Source organism: Saccopteryx bilineata, chromosome 1 (genome assembly GCF_036850765.1).
Source record: "Saccopteryx bilineata isolate mSacBil1 chromosome 1, mSacBil1_pri_phased_curated, whole genome shotgun sequence".
Classification (NCBI taxonomy): domain Eukaryota; kingdom Metazoa; phylum Chordata; class Mammalia; order Chiroptera; family Emballonuridae; genus Saccopteryx; species Saccopteryx bilineata.
In genome coordinates, this window is record NC_089490.1 from 371,523,456 (window position 1) to 371,546,364 (window position 22,909).

The following is a 22,909-nucleotide window of genomic DNA, read 5'->3' on the forward strand; positions in this document are numbered from 1 at the left end:
TAACATGAAAAAATTAGTGGTGGATTAAGATTACTTTATATCATAGTTACACATTTCTGTCATATCACATTTTCTTTGAAAAGATAGATTTATTTGAGGAGTTTTTTTCCCCCAGAACTTTCCCTCTTTAATAAGTTTTCCATGTGTCATATCAGATGTTGGCCTTCATTGAACAGAACAAACCACCCGAACAAGCAAATCTACAGTAGCTAGAGTCTAAACAAATCTTTTTTTTTCTTCTGACTTTACATATTTTTTATTGTTTTCGCTAGCTGCCATATATGATAGTTAGAATTACTGCATGCTGATCAAGACCATCAGCATTGGTGGTCACAAGTTTTTTCGCACAGAGGCAGGAGATATATCACATCAGAAAGAAAGTGCAAGGCCCTTCACACCCTAAATGACCTTTTCTTTTTTAGTTATCTTACTTTATTCCTCAAGAAAAATAAATAAGCAATTGCAGTACAAATTGTTTACTCTATGATTGTGAAAGGTCAGAGGGAAACAGAGGGAGAGAGGAAACTATGGGTTCTTTTATCCAAACCATGCACAATAATGATAGTGTCTGAGACACTTCAAAATCCTGGGGAATCTTCTGGATTTTTGTACAGAGAACCTTCCATATTTGGCAGTCTGGTGTTGTCAATGTGTCATTCATGGAAGTCAGCGTTCCATTCATGTCATCATTTCTTCAATACATTTCTTTTTTTAGCAGCTCACTTGTGTCCTGTTTCTGTGTTCAAGCTCTAATCACACTTAAAGCAGCCACTCACTATAAAGCAAGGAGCTAGATGCTGCTGCTATCAGAAACAGTAGTTTAGTATTACTTTTACTCTTTGTTTTTGTGTTTAATTGTAACTAAATTGATGGCCTAAATATCAAGGTTTAATTTTCCCCCCAATACACATGGCAAGATTTAAAATATAAAGTTGTTACCCATTTTACATTTTGTTTTTAGTAACTTGCTCATTAGAATCAATCTGGAACAAATCCCAAAGCCTCCCAGGTCATTTTCCTCACCTGAAATGCGGTTTCTTTTCTGAGTTCATCCCTTAGGCTGCCTACTGTCCAATCAGCTGATGAGAAACCTGAATGTACTTTGCTTGAAAGCCCTTATTCTCTGAAAAACACCTCCTGAGTATAGCCTTACAGGACCTCTGGTAGTGCTCTGTGATTTTGATGTTCCATTTCCATCAAGGGAGGAGAGGTAATTAATGAGTTGTAGTTCCTTCAGGCCATTCACAGTTATCTTATTCCTTTTCAGTGAAACCAGCTGAAAGATTTTAAGAATGACAGAGTATATTAGCCTTGTCAGAGTCAAAACTACTGGTTGTTTCTCTGATTTTTGGAGGAATATTATAAACGAAGTGACCAGGGCTGGCCATTAATCCCTTTCAGAATTCTTACACTCTAATGAAACCCTTCATCCCTTACTGTCAGACATCTGCATTCAAGACAAACATCTGTATCTATATCTTCATATCTGTAACTCTGTATTTTCATAGCTATCCCTATCCCTACTTTTCCTATTAATCTATTCATAAATATTGCTACTTACCATATATATTTTAATATATACACATGTATAAGTATATATTTAAATATGTAAAACACATAAATTATCAGTGAAATGTATAGATAATAGCCATAGGAATGATCTCAGATGCATGCCCTTGTTGCATAGGGAGTAGAGAACCCACACCAGGCTTTGCTGGTCATAAACTGCAGGGTCTTGGCCAAGACTCTTCTTTATTCTTGGCCAAGACTCTTTTCTACTCTTGGCTTTGGTTTCTGAGTCATTTAAATGAAGAAATGGACCAAGAGATCACCAAGATCTCTTCCAACTCTAATCATAAATCAATGTATTAGGAAAATTGTAGCATCTCAATAATCTCTTTTAAATATGTGTAAAAAAAACTTCAAGAAAATTTTTCTGAGAATAAAAAACTGTGTGTTAGGCTGCAGTAATCTAGTGTACATATTCTACCTTTTATGGTTCAATTAATCCCGGACTCATTTTTATTTTTCAAGAGTAGAATATTTAACCACATCATTTTCAGTGAATTTTTTTAACCAAGGTTATTATTTAAATAAAGTGTGTGTGTTATAAAATCTTAAAACTGGTACAAGCTACCCTCTGAAAAAAACATAAGACTAGATGAAAGTTAACAGAGGTTAAGGGAGCAAATATTAGTAGGAAGACAACATGTGTTGAGGAACAATTTCATTGATTGGTTTAGTAGCCAAATACCCAGAAGACGACAACAAAGAGGAAATTCAAAGGTTTTCCCCAAAGAGGAACTAATGAAAGGACAGCTGAGAGAAGTGTAATCAAATGTAAGGATTTGAGTTACCCATTACACTATATGTAGTCAAGGGTAAAGAGAACAACAGCAAGCATCACGAAGACCCCATTGTCACATCTAGAGCTCAAACTGAAGCATGAACAAGGTTGCTGCAGCCAGAAGAGAAAGATAGGCCATCCTACAGAAGCTGGTACTTTAGTACAGTGGTCCCCAACCCCTAGCCGCAGACCGGTACCGGTCCGTGGGCCATTTGGTACTGGTCCACAGAGAAAGAATAAATAACTTACATTATTTCTGTTTTATTTATATTTAAGTCTGAATGATGTTTTATTTTTAAAAAATGACCAGATTCCCTTTGTTACATCCGTCTAAGACTACTCTTGACGCTTGTCTCAGTCACGTGACACATTTATCTGTCCCACCCTAAAGGCTGGTCCGTGAAAATATTTTCTGACATTAAACCAATCCATAGCCCAAAAAGGTTGGGGACCACTGCTTTAGAACACAGCCACTATCTGGTTCATTGTAAAGGAAAAAGGGAATGATAAAGACAGAACACAGAATTATTAACTCAGTCTTTTTCTCCCTCCATTTTCTGATACCCTGCCAGTCCCTTCTGTTGGCTTCTTGCATCCAGAGGATGACAGAAACTAGATGATACAAGCTAAAGTAAGTTAGAGAGGATGATTTAAAACTATATATATGCAGTGCAATCAAAGAGTAATCAACACATCCAATCATTTTTTTTCCATTCTGATTCATTTATGTCCTTTACTCGAAAAAAGAAACTCTTATTCCTCACCCCATACCAGCAGCTCTAAACAGAAAAAAATCACAAAGTCCCATCAACCACCACAGTCATGGTGGGATGATGCCAACTCAATCATACTCTCAGTTAGAATTTAAACTATAAACTGAGGTACCAAGGATACTCTTCATATGAGATTGAAAACTGTTACAGTAGATGATGACAACAACAAAAACATTGCTGCTATAATTATTTTCTAGCAGGACATTAGGCCAAATTAGATTATCATAGCCTTCTTTCTTCTATTGTTCATTTCATCATACCCTTAACTCTTCCCACACCTTAGCAGGTTCACTTTATTAATTTTTCGGTAAGGAATATTTCTCAAAGAAATAACTCCGTCATTGAAGTGAATGAAACACTTCAAACATTCATTTGATTATTATTGAATGAATCTCTATCTTCATTCTTTTTCAATAAAATACTGTGATATAGCTAGCAAATATAGACTTCAGACATAGTTCTTGCTACCATTCTGAGTGGCAAGCCCATACCTCTTTCATATAGCAGCTCCTTCAGTGATTGTTGGTTCAGCTACGTGGAGATGCTAGAGAGGTTTACATTCCATCCCATATTAGACAGACGTTCCATTCAAGCTTAGGGTTTCTTTGTTTTGATTCCATATTATTTCTCTCTTTAATGCAAACTATTCTGCTAGGTATTTCTTTTCTAGCTCTTTTATGACAATAAAATTCTTTTATAATTATTCTAATAGTAACTTAAGAGTGTATCTTAGGCTCTTGAAAGTATGAAGCATTATCTGAGCTTACAATATTACCAATTTATTGAGCACCATTTTATAAGTTAAAGAGAATGTTTGGTCCATAGTAGACAGAAATATCATTATTATATGCTAGATGAATGAGCATTGTAATATATATATATATATAAAATTATATATATATAGTGATCTTAACTTACAAGGGAAATAATATATTATATAACATATATGTGCCAGAAACATTTTTTAAATTTGATTATGATTGTGTTGCATTAACTATATTATTTTTTTGAAAATTATATAATATTGATGTTTTTGTTTCTAAATAAAGCTGAAATGTAAGACAGCAAGTAAATGTGGCTTTAACATTTAAAAATGACAAAACAATGACCTGAAGGTAGAACATTTTATTTTAATTTTTATTTCTCTTGTAAAATACTGTAAAGATGTCTATATAGAAAAGTGTTGTTATTATTTATCTTCTGCACATAATAAAACTGTATAATGCAGAAAAAACTTTAAAGATGTTGAATTCAACTTGAAAAATAACTTAGAAATTTAAGAAAAGAACTTGAGACTATTGGATGTGAGTATCATGTCAAATTGAGGGTTTTTAATCAATGTAATTCCACACAAGGGAGCCTGAAACTGCCCGAGGGTAGAAGTTCAGTAGTTGAGGAATGCTCTATAAAAAATGTTAAAGCCATAAATGGCAATTTATATGTAAGCCAATTAAGAGACAGATAATGATTTAAAACTGTGTTTTAGCACCTGTATTTAGGGTAATTTGTTAAGAATTATAGTTACTTTTTTATGAACATCTCTTATGTAACCAGTTCTTTGGAAAATGCCAACTGAGAGCATGGTACCAATGTGAACTTATTCAGTTTTAAATGGAAGTTGTAAAAGTCGAGGAGGGGCTAGGGGGTGCTGAAGGGATTGAGCAAAAAACAAAAACATAAAACTCATGGACACAGAAACAATTTGGTCATTAGTGGGGAAAGGAGTGGGAGGAGGTTGAGGGGGGTAAAGGGTGAATAAATGGTGATGGATAGAGACTTGACTTGGGGTGGTGAACACATAATACAGTGTACACCTGAAATCTATATAATTTTGTTAACCAAGGTCACTGAATAAATTCAATAAAAAGGAAGTCCCTGGCTGTTTCATTCAGTCAATTAGAGCGTCGTCCCAAAACACCAAGGTTGCAGGTTTAATCCCTGGTCAGGGCACATATGGGAAGTGACTGGTGAATGCACAACTAAGTGGAACAACAAATGAAAGCTCTCTCTTTTTGTCTCTCTCTCTCACCTCCTCCCTTCCTCTCTCTGTCTCCCTATAAATCAGTCAATAAATTAAAAAAGAAAGAAAAAAGAAAATAGTCATAAACTCAATAAATACCTGTCAATCAAAAAATAGCATTTCCTTGAAAAGGACATTATGTGAGAGAATTCTATACTGCATTCAATAGGCTATGGAAGGGAAACTTGATGTCTGAAACACTGTCCAGACTATGGAACAAATGAACACTATTGATACCAAAGCATTCAAACCAGGTGTGCCAATAATTCCCCCTTTTTTTTTCAAGTGAGCTGTATTTCTTCATTTATTTTCTTAACTATCAGCAGACAAGTTCTCACAGAATACCTGCATTAACTCACTGGCAGAATCAGCCAGAAAGTAGATGTGGATAAATTAGCAAGTCACAAATGATAAATAAAATAAAACTCTTGGGAGCTACTGCCAACCTCCAAATTTTGGGTGTCCAGAGGATGAAAACTATAATAGCTGAGTAGAGTCTTATAGCTGGAAGGCATGGTTCCACCAAGTGACTGCTTTACCACTGAACTCTGACTGATGTTGTCACAAAGATCCTACTCTACACAGATGGGCAGAGAAATAAAGTGTATCCAGTCACATAGTATGTTCATTCCATGCCTTCGCTGTGCGCATTGCCACAGAGTAAAAAAAAAAAAAGGCTCAACCTCAGTTTAATCATAGTAATAATAAAAATAATGGGTAATTTGTACTGGTACTGAATGCTTTCTTCTTTTTTTTTTAATTTATTGTGTTTACATAGATTCTAGTGTCACCCTGAATGCATCCCCCCTCGTCTGTATCACTGACTATTAGATTCAAGGAGTACTGACATGCTGGGGCTGCCAAGAGTGTACAAGGTCCCTGTGACGCTGAGAACAAAGAGTTCAGCAACATCCTGCATTGAGTCAGAGACCCTTATCAGAAGTTTATGTTTGAAATTCTCCACTGAGCAATACCCCCCCTGTAACTGCGCACGACCTCCCTAACCAATGACTAACGGCCACATCAGTTTCTGTATGATGCTTGCTCATCCTAGACAGCCACCCTATAAAAAGGAGCCATTTTAGAAGCTCGGAGCCGCAGTGCTCCAGTCTCTTCGGAGGCGTGGGTTGCCTGCAGTCCCTGCGCAGGTTTGGGGGGGCTGCAGTGTTCCCTGTGTGGGTTACCTGCATCCCTGTGTAGGTTTGGGGGGGCTGCAGTGCTCCAGTCTCTTCGGAGGCGTGGGTTGCCTGCAGTCCCTGTGCAGGTTTGGGGGGCTGCAGTGCTCCAGTCTCTTCGGAGGCGTGGGTTGCCTGCAGTCCCTGTGCAGGTTTGGGGGGCTGCAGTGTTCCCCTGTGTGGGTTACCTGCAGTCCCTGCACAGGTTTGGGGGGCTGCAGTGTTCCCCTGTGTGGGTTACCTGCAGTCCCTGCACAGGTTTGGGGGGCTGTAGTGCTCCCTTGCATGGGTTGCCTTTAGTCCCTGTGCAGGTCTGCAATAAAACTTATAAAATTTACTTTGGGTTTGCTGCAGCCTATCTCCTGGGATGTAACACTGACCAGCTGAGCATTTATAACAATCCTAACAAGAAAATCCTTTTTATTATTGCTATTTACATATATGATAAAGAGGTTAGAGAGGTTAAATGGCTTCCTGAAGTTAATTGTGTACCAAAGGAGCTTTTTCTCTAATATGGAATTACATATATGTACTATATTTGTAGTTCTGCATAGATTATTTTATTTGTTCCTTACAACAACCCATTTTAAGGTAAGAGAATGTGGCTCAAAGAAGATATTTGTCCTATCATAAAAATATAATTGCCTACTTTAAACAATGTAAATTAGTTGATTGAATTTGAAATGTATTTAAAGGGCTTACCCACTGCCATGAACAACTTCAAAGAAAATGTCATTTCTTGAGATTATTTGTGTTTGAATGATAAAGCCTCTTAATCTTCAGGTACTAAGTGAATGGTGAGCTGCATAGGAGAGAGTCTCAGATCAAGGGCTGTGAGTAGATTTTTTATCATAATTAGAGCACATTCAATATTCTAATTATTCATTATATAACATTGTTCAGAAATTATGTGTTTTTGGTTTTTTGGCTTTAGTTAGTGTACATATTATACTGAACAAGATTATAATGTGAATTTTAAGTGTTAGTTTTATACTTTTGGATGAAGCAGGCAATAGATTACAGAATAGACTAAAACACAAAGAGGATATTTCCTGCAAACCATGGTAGAATGGGTGGGCCACACTTCATATGGGTTCTGAAAAGATGGCTAAATTCTGTGTTGGGCAGATAAAATATATTATGCTCACTTTGTTAAAAATGGCGCTGCACACATGGAAGCCCGTTGCCCAGGTGATATTAATGTGTGTTGGGGGTGGGCTGTGGGCAGGCAGGATCCTTGTAGCCTGAGGCTTGGTTTTAGGACTAAGCCTTTCCCACCCTTTTTGATGTGGGGTGGTACATACAATCCCATCATGCCCCAGATAAGTGACTTTGTATTAGAGACTTTCCTATTTTGTATATTGGATTAAAAGTTTTGCTTTCTACACTATAAAATGGGGGCAGAATGGGAGCTTGCTCTCTCTTGGTTGCTGAGATTATCATTAGAAAGGAGAGAGCAGAGAGGAGAGCAGAGAGAGGCCACATGGAGGAGGCCAGGAGAAGCAGCCAAGATGGTGGAGTGTTGAGTGAGAAGCCAGTTTGTGCAGAGTTTGTGCAGGGAGAAGGAAGGAGATGGGGAATAGAGGTGAATAAGGCTGGTGAGCTAGAAACCTTTGATTCTAGGAAACTCGGATAAGTCAGTAGCTTTGTGAGCACTGAATGTGACTGGGTTTTGGAGCCCACTGTGTGTTTTCCTTGCCTGCTGGGTGCAAGCTAGGATTAAAGATGATGGGCCAACAGTTTTTGGCTCTGTTGTTTCTTTACCGACTGTCCGAATCCAATGCGAACCTGCATGGGCCGGGCGGCTGTGATGGTGGCCGTAGCCACTGGCCTTACACTGGCCTTATTCTGGTTGTGAAGAAAGTAAAATGAAATCTAGGCTAAGTACAAGTAACATATCTGGTAGAGAGAAAGCTCCTTCCTCAAGGATTTTTCAGTTTGGCAGTTTTAAAATTCTACACATTTATTACCCAGGGAACTATTCAGAAAATAGATTTTTGGAATCTGCAATTTCTTTAAGAATAAACAAATATATCAGGGATTTAAAATAATGGAACACAATTGTAGTGGTGATGCATTAAAAGGCTATATCATTGCAAACACAAAATTCTATCACATATGTGATATAATTTAATATCCAGAGTGAAATTGAGACAGAAATAATTCTACTTTATTTTTCAAATGAGAAACCTGAGGCTCATATAAAATTAAACTGCCCCTCATTGGCAAAATAAGATGACTGAAGTCTGTTTGTATCATCAGGGTAGAGTCAGGACACAGAACCACTCTGTAATTTAAGTGGGAAAATATAATATAAAATAGTATAAAGTAGTAACAAGTCATTAACTCACAAGAGACAAAAAGAACTGCAAAGATTACATGAATAATAGATATGGGGCAAAGCTAGATATCAATTCCAGAGACAGTGTGTTCGAGAAACAAACAATCTTGGAAGACAGCTACCATCAACACAACAAATTAAGACCTTGTTGGATAAGCTGTGTCTACTGAATAGCAAAAATAATGGGAAAGTTGATGGAGGTACCACAGGCTGGGAAACCATCCATTGTGATGCCCGAGGAGCTTTCTGAGAGACTGCCCATGGGGTGCTATTGAGATTCACTGAAAGGGATTACCACTAGATGTTCGACACACCACTGGCTGCAAAGCCATGCAGGAGCTAGAACAGAGCTCACCTGGACTAGTAAGAGAAACCCTTTACTCCATCATTGCTCCTCCTCTACCTTCTAATAAAAAGCAAAATATTGTGGCAGCTGGCAAAGGAGTGAGGTTTATAAGCTCCGGCTCTGGTTTCATAAAGCATGAGAAAAGAGTTCAAGTGGGAATTGAAGAATAAATGGATTAGTGGCAGACCATCTCATTAGGGTGTTTTATAAATCAAAGTTATCAATAAATTTTGGAAATTACTAGGAGGAATATAAATATAAGATGTCATTATCAGTATGCTAGTCAACTACAAAATCAATGGAGCATAATAGTGTGCTGCTTTTTGTTCAATATGGCAAGAGTATATCAGAAATTCAATTATCCGTGTATGGTTAATTTTACGTGTCAGCTTGACAGAGCTAAGGGGTGCCCAGTAGCCTGTAAATATTATTTCTGGGTTTATCTGTAATTGTGTTTCTGGAAAAGATTAGCATTTGAATGGGTAGAATGATGGCAAAGAAGTTTATCCTTTTCAATATGGGTAGGCATCATCAAATTTGTTGAAGATCTAAATGAAAATAAAAGGTGTAGGAAAGATTAGTTCAATCTCTATTTGAGCTGAGACCTCTGTCTTCTCCTGTGCATTGAACCAGACATTGAAGTTCCTGGTTCTCTGACCTTGAGACTCAAACCAGATTAACACAGCCAGTCCTCCCCAGATCTCAGGCTCTCAGGTTAGGACTGAAACTGTTCCACCAGCTTTCCTGGGTCTGTAGCTTGCAAATGGCAGACCATGGGACTACTCAGCCTTCACTGACTCTTCACATGTGTCAATCTTTCCTAATAACTCTAATAACTCTCTCTCTCTCTCCCTCTCTCTCTCTCTCTCTCTCTCTCTCCCTGGTCTGTGTCTCTGGAAAACTCTAGTATAATCTCTGTATTTTTATTCACTTATTTTTAGTCATCAATTCACTTATATATCAATTCAACCAATACGTTTTTTACTGACTTTGAAATTTAGTAATTTATTGATTAAAGAATACATTCATTAACCCTTTAATCTAAAAAAAAATCTCAACTCCAATTATTTGCAATTCATTGTTCTGAGTACTGTTTACTGATGAGCAAAATAGATATTTAAAAAATCTTGCTCTCATAGCCACAAGGAGCTGATATTCTAACAGAGGTTGGGGGTAGAAGAAGTAATAAAAATAAATAAGTAATTAAGCATTTAATATACCGATTGGAAACTAAGTGATACAGAAAAATAATAGGTAGAGACCAGGGATAGGAATTCCAGGGAATTTTGCAATTTATTAATAGTAAGGCAATCTTCAATGAGAAAATGACATTTGTGCAATACAGGAAAAAAGATGAGAGAGAAAATAACATTGCATTTGACCAAAGAACCAAGTTCACAGAAAAGGTATAGAAGTAAGACCTTAATTATGTGATTTACAGGTCATACTATTGATTGTACCAGTTAGCAGCAGCCCGTTTCATAGTGTCCAAGTGGCTTTTTGAAGTCACAACTGAATAGCATCAGCTCATAGGAATAATTTGTGACTATAGCATTATATCCAGTAGGGCGCAGTAAGTATACTGGTTCAGAAACCTCTATAAAACACTGTGTCCACAATAAGAAAAGCACAAGAGTCCAGACACAAAAAGGTAAAACAATGGCTTCATTTACCACTATTTGTAAGAAATCATCGAGGGATAGTGTACTTTCTATCCCTATAGCTCTGATGTGTTCAGGAATAAAGGTCTTCGTTCCAAAGGGACTACACTTTTGCCAGAAAATATAGCAAAGATTCTTTAAACTAGGAACCAATTGGTACTGCCTGGACAGCTTAGACTCCTTTTGTCAATAAATCAGCATGCGATAATAAGTCATTATTTTTGCATGGAAAATTGATCCAAATGAGCAAGAGAAATTGGGGCTGCTATTATATCAGAGGAGACTATGTATAGAACAAAGGTCATCTATTCAGGGACCTTTTGGTAATCTCTTGTCCATGTGGGTTTATTAATAGTAGGTATAAGAATCTGGTTTGACAAAAGTATAAATAACAGGGTCTCGGGCCCTTTTAGAATGAGGATTTGGGCCACAATACCAGGCAGTCCATTGGAACCAGCAGAGGTCTCAACAGAGAAATTAAGAATGGAAAGTGAAAGAAGAGAATAATGAGCACCTATTGTGGCCCAGAAACCAACTGCAGTGAGGGGGCTATAGGTTAGCCTACTGATAATGTCTGTCTTCTAAGGATCTCTTTGGAAAAAAAGACCCAGAAAACTATGTAAGCGCTGACTCCTAAACATGTATAGACAAATTGATTCACGCAGCACAGAGTGGACTGTGGCATTCAAAGCCATCTACTATTTTTATATCCCTTCACAAATCAATCTGTGCTGTTACAAGAGTAGTTAGTTAACCACTAAAAGTACATTCATTATCAACATCTATTTTCAAGCCAATGTCACAGTTATGACAGACAACCTTCAGTCAATGACTGAGAAATGACTCATTAATTTCTATCCTATAACTTCTCTAATAAGCAATCTTTGCTTTGTACCTCCCCATTGAATTGATCAAGATATTGTCAGATCAGTATCTTCATGAAGATTTTCCCTGCCCATTCCTGATTTCTCTTTCCTTTTCTTCCTCAGATCACAAAGCTGTATCATACTCTGGAAAGCTGTTTGTGATGTTGTTCCCTCTTCTTTTCTTTCACTTTTGTCTTTCATAGGAATTACCACACAGCCTGACCAGGCGGTGGTGCAGTGGATACAGCATTGGACTGGGATGTGGAGGACCCAGGTTCGAAACCCTGAGGTTGCCGGCTTGAACACGGGCTCATCTAGTTTGAGCAAGGCTCACCAGCTTGGATCCAAGGTCGCTGGCTTGAGCAAGGGATCACTAGCTCTGCTATAGCCCTCCAGTCAAAGCATATATGAGAAAACAATCAATCAACAACTAAGGTGCTACAACGAAGAATTGATACCTCTCTTCTCTCTCCCTTCCTGTCTGTCTGTCCCTCTCTGTCTCTGTCACAAACAAACAAATAAACAACAACCAAAAAGGAATTACTGCACAAATTTGCATTCCTCTTTGTCTCAATTTCTGACACAGAAATGACTTTTAGAGGGAAAAGGAAATGATTAATGCAGGAAAGACAAAGGATAACTGCTGCAGAAAAGCCCATGAGTGAAAAGAAAACAGTAAGACTCTGTATTTCTTTAGGTAGATTAAGGCATTATAGTAATAGGAGGTCAATTGTAATAAAGAGACAATTTTTAACAGCAAATAAATTATGATACAGAAGCCAGATTAAATATTTTTTTGTTAAATTTTAAAATAAAATTTGTGTACTTGAAACCAATAAATTTTATTAACCAATGTAACTGTAATAAATTAAAAAGAAAAATGAAATTTATAAGATAAACCTAAAATACAAAAAGAAAAATGTGTTTCATTTCTTTAAAGACTATTTAGGTATGCATGCATATAAACAAAGACTGAAAAAAGAAAAGAAAAGAAAAACCAGAAACATGCCTATTTTATTCTATCTGAAAGATAATTACATGAAGTAATTTCCCCTAGAATTTGCATTATATGTTATGCTTCCTTAATTACTCTCCAAAGAGCTCTTCTTAAGTTATTTTAAGAATGTATAGTTATAGGCATAACATAAAAGTCTAAGTAGTTCAGTAGAATTAAAATAAATTAAATTCTTCTACAGTGTATCAGACATGTAAAACAGCCAATTTTATCACTGGAATTGACATCCATACCCATATATATATATATATATATATATATATATATATATATATATATATATATATATATAGTTTTTAACTGACAGAATACATTGCTTATTTTAATTTTCAATTAATAAAATTTATAAATATGGATTTTTTTGCAGTTGGTTAAAATGTACAGCCATTCACTGCTTAAGGAAAAGCTGTGTTCTGAGAAATGTATCATTAGGTGATTTTGTCGTTGTGTGACTTTCATAGTGTATACTTACACAAACCTGAATGGTATAGGTTACAACACACCTAGTGTTGCTCCTAAGCTACAAGCCTATACAGGAGGTTACTGTACAAAGCAACATGGGATTAAATCATGTGCGAGAAAAAAGTGATGCAATAAAGTAACTTATTATACACATTTTTATAAGTATAATGAGTGTGTACTAAACAATAAAAATTGTAATATAGTAAATGCATAAGTAACAATATATCATTAATTATCATTAGCAAATATGTACCAAACATAATTTTATGTGCTACGCTTTTATATGACTGGTAGAACAGGTTTGTTTACACCAACATCACCACAAACACATGAGTAACACATCATGTTACAACATTATGATGGCTAATCAGTAGGAGATAGGAATTTTTCAGCTCCATTCTTTATTTGTAGAGTTGGTTGAGTCTAGGCTTGGTGTTGTCTGCCTCCAGTTTTCAGTTGTGTTATTTCTAGGTCTTCTTGGGTTGGTATCAGCTATTATTTGTAATCTACTTTCAGATTTGGGCAGCTTTGAAGTCTTGATTTGTTTGTTTTCTTAATAGGTGATAGTCTTGTTTACTGATCTCAGCAGGGGGCTTCCTTGAAACTGTATCCTGCAATGCAATGGGTGTAACCTGAGACTCTGAAGGCCTCTTCCACCAACTAATCTCTCTGGGGGCAGGGTGTTTTCTCAGCTTTAGTAGTGGGAGGTGTATCTCAGATCTCCATGGAGACCTGAGTTACTGCCCCTCCTCCCCACTTCTTGTTTTCAGCTGTGTCTTGTTGTGCTGATTGGAGCTGGGGAGATGTCTGGAGATCTCTGATCCGAAGCAATTCAGTACTGTTTTGTGGAAGGTTCAGTCCCTCCCCCAGCTATGGCTGCCTCCAGCATGGATGAGTCAGCTTTTTTAGTTAGTCTCCTGCATTCCTTAGCCTCTCACAGTCTGTCCCTCTCTCTGTCCTTTCCTCTTGGGAGATAAACTGGTCTTTTCAATACACCTCGCTCCCTGGTTGCCAAGCAAGTGGCTGTGAGCAGTATTTTCTGCTCTTTTCTCTGAGGTGAGATCCCCTCTGGGCTCTCAGCCTCCCCCTCCCCTCCATTCCTATAAGCAGAGGAGATTTAGGCACTTTCTACCAGGTTTGGTGTGGCTTCTTCTTTGTTCCTTGGTTTTTGAGAGCTGTTTTTATAGTTCAGAGTTGGTTTTTCATGCTGATTTTTCCTAAATTGATTTGTATTCCAGTTTGGTGGTGAGAGCTGGGTGTCTGTGCATCTGCCTACTCTGCTGCCATCTTCTAATCCTTCAACTCCATTCTAATCTTAAGGGACCACATCATCTATGGGGTCTGTTCTTAAATGAAATGCCATTATGCAGCACATGACTACATAATATTGTGCAGTATCTTTGGTATTAATTTCCAATGTTTTTTTTTGTAAAAAAATACTTTCTCTTTATGAATACTAGACTAAATTATGATTAAAAGTGAACTTATAAATATCTTTCATCTGTTTCCATGATCTCTAAATTCTTTTGTTAATTTGACCTACTCTGCCTGATTCTTTATGGTTATAATGCAGCTATTTTCATTTGGTAAGTAACACAACCCATAAAAGTTATGTCAATTTATGCACTATAAAAGGGCCTCTGATAATGAGTAAAATCAATCAGTTAAAATGCATGTATTATTTTGTCTTAATTTTTTCAAATCTTTTATCTTATTAAATGAAAGCTGTGATCCTTAGCCCAGAAATCAGAAGTAATTTTTTACTTTTCTCTTAATTTCATTTCCAATGAACTAGTAAATCTTGCCAAAACTATGACTTTCTCAAGTATTGAATGTTTCTCTTCCTATTTTTTTCACAATTAGTGCCTTTGATCAGACTTATTTTAAGCATCATTAGGAATATAAGAATAATATTCCATGCCTTATTTATGTCCAATGTCCTTCCAAATTCTACTCCTCAAAAGAGTCAAGTGATTTTTTTAAATTTCATATTCATGTGCATTTCTGTGAGTGAAAAAATTTTGACAAGCTTTTCCTATTCAAGTCTTGATGATGGCAAATTATGTTTCTGCTTGCAGTCCATTCTCCACTTTTACCAGGAAAAATTTCGGAAAGGACAAACCAAATCAAATCTTGATACCACTAGCAGACACTTTAATAATTTACTCTGGGGTTTACAACCTTGGAGCATCCTCTATAGAATGCTTTTATTGTATCTAGTCTGTCTAACCTTGTTGAGAATAAACAAACCTAAAATCTATGGCTATTTTGTGTATGGTTAGCTGGAAAATATCACTTAAGCTTTACATATCAGTGTAAGAAATAAAGTGATTTTACATTTAAATCGATCCCTTTTGTATATGTGATGGTCTTCATGTACAACATAAAAACTTCCTATGTTAAACCTGGGACAGACAGGTTTAACACAATCTAATGTGTTTCATGTATCAGCAGCAACAGAAAGTGGTTTTCCAACTTCACTTGAGCCACACAATTATATATACGTATACATACACATGCATCTAATTTTACTTATATATATTGTTAAGTAATCCTTGCTATAAGATTTTTGCTTTAAAAAATGTGTCCAGATACCCTTACATCAGGAATAATTTTCTGTCTTGATACTTCTACATTAATATGTGTAACTCTTTTTTAGGTGAACACATTAGAAGCCAAGTTCACCTTAAATAGGAATGTACCTTCCTTTATTCTTAACAGTAAATTCAATTACGTAAACTATCTCTTTAATCAATGGCCTTTAACAGTAAGTTCAATCTTATAAACAATCTCTTTAGTCAATGGCCTTATCCATACAAATTAACAATAAATGGTTTCTCTTCAAGCGCCTCCAAGAAAAAGAACGTGGGAGGATGACAAATATGACCTTTAGTAGAGATTAATAACAACATTGACATATGAGTGGAATAAGATAATATCAGATGTTCTTCGAAGAAGACAAACAGAAGTGATTTATTTAAACTTCAGGGCCCACAGTGGATCCCTATTTTTTTCTCCAATGAAAGGAACAGAGAAAACCATCCATGGCTACTGTCTTGAAATGAGGGAGTAGAGTACTGTATATGGTGGTTAAAAAGACTACAAATCAGATAATAATTTGGGGTCACCCTGGCCAGTGGGAGACACAGACAAAGAAGTAAGCAATCACAATTTATTTGACTTTTGAAATATTTCAAAGCTATAGAAATATTTAAAAAGTAATGTAACGAACAATTACAGTATCATTTAACAAACATTAACATTTATGTGACAATGGCAACCATTTGTGGTATTTTCATCACTTGGAATTAAGACTTCTGAGAGCTAACAGCTCTGTTATCCATGTGGATACAGCAGAAATAAGCAGAGAGAAAATCCTATCTTTATAGATATAAAGTTCAAAATGTTTTGAATCTGTCCATATCACACCATTTCCACGGCCTTCACTCAAGCAAAGGCACAATCTTATGTAGGTATTGATAACTTTCTAAATTGTTTTCTTACTCCAGGAATTTAGTATAATCTACCTAGCACATTCTTTTGCAGCTACCTTGTATCTCTTATCTTGAATTTGTCTCCTTTAGGTAGATTTTCCTGACCCCAGGTGGATTAGTCATTTTGATTATGTCAAGGCTACCTGTCTTTCTTTAGAGCATTTGCCAAAGATATAAGAAGCCAAATGATGATGTGTGAGGGTCTATCTCACTTACCTGACAGTCCTATGAAGTCAGAATTGTCTCCTCTTGTTCCCTGCTCTATCCCACACATACATAGCAAGTAGTTTTTCCTTAAGTACTGGATTTCACATAATAGAAGAATCACAAATGGCTTTCATAGTGTTCTTGATTCTAAAATACAGTTAACACTATTTTCATCCTAATTCATTCTTTGGCACAAATTCTATAGAAACTGTTTCCTTTTATCTGTAAGTGAATAAACAGAATGAACTTTGCGAACAGCACCTGGCTTAAAAAAAGACAAACACATTTCTTGAGTGCTTAGTAAAGGCACTAGTTGAAATACTTCTTTCTCTGAATACAATTTAAAGTTTTTATGGAGAAATGTCTTTCTTTGAGATGGAAGAAAAGAAACAGGCTTGTGAATAAATGTAGGACACATACTCTATATTTCTTGGGTTTTGGGGGGGGGGGTTGGTATTTTTCTGAAGTTGGAAACGAGGAGGCAGTCAGACTCCCACATGTGCCCGACCGGGATCCACCTGGCATGCCCACCAGGGGGCGATGCTCTGCCCATCTTGGGGCGTCGTTCTGCTGCAATCAGAGCCATTCTAGCACCTGAGGCAGAGGCCACAGAGCCATCCTCAGTGCCTGGGCCAACTTTGCTCCAATGGAGAGAGACAGAGAAGAAGGAAAGGGGAGGGGTGGGCGCTTCTCCTGTGTGCCCTGGCCGGGAATCGAACCCGGGACTCCTGCACGCCAGGCCGATGCTCTACCATTGAGCCATTGACAATAGAACTGTGTACTTTTTTGCATGTGTGTGTGTGGTTTTTAATTTTACATATGTCTGTGCTGCTATATATAGTTTTAGTATCTGTGGGTTTATACTAACCTTTCAGACCAAAATTTACCTGAGGGTCAAAAAAGAAGAGCTGAATAAATTTACACTAGGGCAAATAATCTTTGGTAGAAAAAGTGAGCATTGACTGTACTCAAAAATTTAACAAGTGGCAAACCCCAATATAAACAGCTGAAGACAAAAGAGCTAATTCACCTGCCTTTACTTCTCATTTCACTACCACTTTAGGTATAGTGAAATGTAGGGAAGGTATTCAGGTTATCCTGTCATGAATGTCACTTGTGGGAAGATCTAAGTGGATTAACAGGTTGCATTATTTTTCCATCAATTAAAAAAAAAATCTTGGTAAACTAGCCTAAATGGTCATAAGTTGGTTTGTGTTATGTATATCTATACTTTTCTTGCTCTTTTCACCTTTTTTCTTTACTCTCTCTCTCTAATTTTTATTTCACAATGCACTCAGAATTAGATACAGATACACTTTTTTTGCTACTGAAACATATTTCCTCCTGTCAAAAAATTTATCTGAACTGTAGAAAGAGCCAAACGGATAATTGCATGTAATTTTTTAATGTGATTCTAAGCTTGCAATTCTGCTAGAATTTATATTGACTGGGCTATTTTATAATTGTGTAAGGACAGACATTAGCGCAAAGATATCTGTCAGGTAGAGAGGCAAATAATTCCTTTCTGGTGGAACAGATAACCTCAGAGATTCTGGTTTACGGCCTCAGCTGATATTGATTAGATTTCTTTTTTCTGTCTCTCATTAATTTTTCTGTTTCATCTCTCACTGTCAGTTTTCATTTCTTCCTGCTGAAAGTGTAATCCCAATCCGCTCAGATCTTTTGCAGGCCAAAACACTAACTAGCTAAACCTATGTAAGCGGTTAAACATGAGCTGAGTGAAGATGATGGACCAGTTACAGAGAGTCACTCCCAATGACAGCCAGTGTCATTTCCCTACCAAGAGAACCATTAACATTATCTCTAATATGGAGTACATAGGTTTCCTTAACAGTTTTTGTGAATTTTCTAATTATTTGGGGATATGATTTTTAGTGCATGGACTTCATGACATTTATTTATTGGTTAGAAGACATTTTATTAATTTCTGGATTTTATTTTATTTTAGATAACAGAAGTAATGGAAAACTGATTTTATTCTATATACATGAGAAATTTTGTATGTAATGAGCACATATTTTCTTGATAAATGGGCATTTTTATATCACATATACAGAAATACACATTATACAATAAAGTTCATCATTAAACACTGTTCACTGTTTATTTGATATTTTTATTTTTATTATAATTATTTATCTAATTAGTTGATTATAATAATCTTCAAATTGAGGAGACACTTAACATAACAATAAACTAACCATCAAATAGATTATCAAGAGTTATTTTCAATTCCACCTTAAAATTCATTTTGCAAATTATAGCTTGTTGTACATGAAATACCTTTTATTTAGTTTTTTTTTCTATTATATTTTTGTGGTATATACTAACAGTAGCTGTATGAATGAGGAAACAAATAAATTTTGTTTTTTGGAGTTATCCATGGGTTAAAAGTGAGTCAAGTTAAATAGAGGAGTATCTTCTAGGTTTAATATACAAGGACAAGTGGGGATATATATTTTAACACTTGTGTTCTAAGAAAACAGACATCTTAATAATGGGAGTTCTATGGTTACAAGTAAAAATCATAAAGTACATATTTGAATGCAATAAAAATATAAGTGCATATTAAGACCTTTATTAGTTCCACTTATATTGTTATTTTAATGAACAAGATTTGAAAATAAAAGTGATTATTTATTGAAAGCTACACTTTAATTTTTATATATGTATTTTAATAAATAAAATGTGCTGCGGACCAGTGCAGCTAGTAATTCTGGGTCCTGAGGGAGAACGGTGTGGAAGTAAGAAAATAGACTCACCAAGAAAAGAGGATGGGGGCCTGACCTGTGGTGGCGTAGTGGATAAAGCGTCGACCTGGAAATGCTGAGGTCGCCAGTTTGAAACCCTGGGCTTGCCTGGTCAAGGCACATATGGGAGTTGATGCTTCCTGCTCCTCCCTCCCTTCTCTCTCTGTCTCTCTCCTCTCTCTCTTTCCCTCTCTCTCCTTTCTAAAATGAATAAATAAATTTAAAAAAAAAAAGAAAAGAGGATGGGATCGGGAGGCCTCTTCAATGCTGATGGCAATATCAGAGAGCACAATAGCCCCAGTTTGCTTTATTATATAGCCATATGCAAATAAGGAAGTCTCTGATACAAAGTCACACATCTGAGGCAAAAACAGAAATTCTCTTAAGGCATAGACAGGAGTCCCCCCACCATGCATAAGTGAAATCAACCAACATCTGAACAAACAAAGGGTGAGAGGAAGGGCATGCAGCAATTTAAGCAAGCAAGTGAAGTGGGTGCAAATACTCAGCCTCATAACCAATATGGAAGGGGGGGAAGAACTTAGCCCTTTGTTAAGCCTTGAATTTACAAAGGCTTTCTGCCACATGCAGTCTACCACAAAAGTGTTTTTTATCCTCACTCTGAAAATAAGAAAAATTAATTTTACATATTATTATTAAGATATCAAAATATTAAAGATATCAAAGTATTAAAAAAGAGTTCACGTCTGTATGGCAATCACATATGTACTGTCTCATTTTTTCTATTAATAAATAAATTTAATCATGAAGTAAGGAGTAAAATTTTGTAAACTTTTTTACTCATCTGTGTCACTCCTACCTCCAAATTCTTGTTTTACAGCCTGTGTCAAATATTGGCAAACATTTTTTTCCTGTAAAGATTATAGTAGTAAATAAGGTGGCCTTTCCAGGCCATACTCTTTCTCTTTTAACCAATCAACTGCCATTGTGCCACAAAAGCAGCCATAAAAATTGTGTCAAATGAGTCCCAAAAAAATTGGCCAGTCAGGCAGCAATGAAAGGAGAGAAAAGGAGATACAGAGCGAGAGAAGAGGACAGAAAGACAGAACTAGGAGGGAGCAGGGGAAGAGATAAAAATATATCAGTAGTATATGTCAATCACTATCAGGACATGCCTCCTTTGGTGTTGGTGTTAGAATAAACAGAGAATATAAAATAAAAATTCATAGTCACTTATAATGATATTGTTAGGTTTTTGAATTGCTTTCAAAATTGTTTTATATTTAAGACAATTTGACAGTTTCTTGTTTTTAATTCCTCCCACTATAGAATTTTTATTGTTTGTAAAACTAAGAACATGGAAACTTATTATACTTTCCTTGCATAGTTAGCCCATATGTCGATATGTCTGACAAGAGCTCAAATTTTATTAAGTTGCTCAACGGAAGATTTGTTGTAATCCAAGACATTTTTAGTGTGTATTTAACAATCCTAAACTTTTGTTATACTTTGGATAATGCCACCATCTTAGAACAACAACAGTAAAAACACTTCTTGTTTAGTTGTCACCTCTTTTCAGGATTAAGTTCGTGAAATAATAACAAAACAAGAGGTCACAGCTGCTAAGGAGAAGACATTTGAATACTTTCCTCCTTCTATTCAGCTTAGTTAGTGACCACAGAATTTCAGTTTCCTCAGTTTGTCCTTCAATTCACAATGATGGAATCATAAAATTCTTTATAAGACAAGACATAAGAATTTCAAGAGAAGATGGAAAAAATTTCCTGAAAACAGCAAAAGAAAGCCAAACTCTATTGAATGGTTTGACTGGAAGAAAGTGGGTTCTACTGAGGAATATTGAGAAATGAATAAGATATCTACATAACTAATATGTTTAGTTGCTTTCCAATTAAAATTAAATTAGATTAAATAAATTTAGGAATAAAATTATATATTTCATTGAAATCTCAATTCAGTTTGCAATCTGAATTTCTGTTAGCTTCTACAAGTCAATCTCACATTTATTTGATTGGAAATTGCCATAGTAATTATAATGTGTGTAGTCAGAAGATGACAGATGGCAGATAAACAGACAGATGATAGATAGATAGATAGATAGATAGATGATAGATAGATAGATAAATAGATAAATAGATAGTTAGATAGATAGATATCAATAGATAGATAATAAAGTAGATTAGGTAGTTAGGATCTTGAACTAAATGATATTTTAATACAAACCTAAAGTAGTGAAATACTCTGTATAGAAACAAAAAATAAAGCAATAAAATAAAATTCAGAGGTACATATATGTATATATATTAATATGTATATGGGGATAAGAAAAGTGAAAGAATGATATTTTGAGTAAAATTAATTTATTATATGTTAATAGTGAATATTTATCTTTTTAGATATAATAACATTTTAGAAAAGGATATAAAAGCCCTTAAAAGAAAACTGATATTTAGACTTTTCTTTATATTCTTTTTTTTTCTATATGAGAATGGTTCAACATACAAGTGACATTACCTTTGCAGAATTTCCATAGAAATATTCTAATTTCAGATCATTTTCTTCTCTCCTTCCCTCACTCTTTCATTTTTTATTTATTTTCTTCCTCCTTCCATCTCTTTCTTCTTTTCTTTTATCATTTTACTATGCCTGAATTCTCCTGGAAATCATCTCCTTAAATAACCCTCTTTGCTACCATACCCATCACAAAACATAATACTGCCACATAAACATTGCACACATCCTCAATGATGTATTAATAAAGACTAATCTTATGTATTTCTTAATGGACCCAAATCAATTAGACCCCTCTGTCCACCTTTTTGGTTTCTGAGAAAATTTTATTTTGTCAATTGTTCAAAGCTTAAATTTATTCACCTACAAAATTCAAAATGACAGATAATTTAGGGTCTCTGAGACATGAATCTGTCCCAAGATTATTCTTCTAAAATGGTTTTGTGACAGTCTCTTTTTAAAGCAGACAGAAAAAGAAAGGAGATAAGAAACTATTTATTTATAAGGAATGATTTTTCAATATTGACATCTAAATGCAAAGGAAATATGGTTTCATTTTCTCCCAAAATGACAAATCAAATCTGTCAGCCTAAATTCACCTAAACCCACTTTCTCTTTCATCATCTTAAAATAAAAGAATAGTTTCTATTAATCAGGGCACGAAGCTTAAAGCACAGCTCCTTGCATTAATTTATCATGATTTTCTACATAACCTGGAGAAAAAACATTAAATTACGCCTTCTTTTCACAAGCTAGTGATTAGTAGACACATTGGAAGTAAATGTTAAAAATTAGAACATTTCTGTAAATTTTTATTAATTTGCTTTTTTCCTTTCTTGAACTAACGAGTACAGATGCTTTCTTTGAATTTCAGTAAAGATTTTAGCCTGAATACTGGCATTAGGAGCTGAAAAGTGAACTACAGTAATAATAAAATTTTT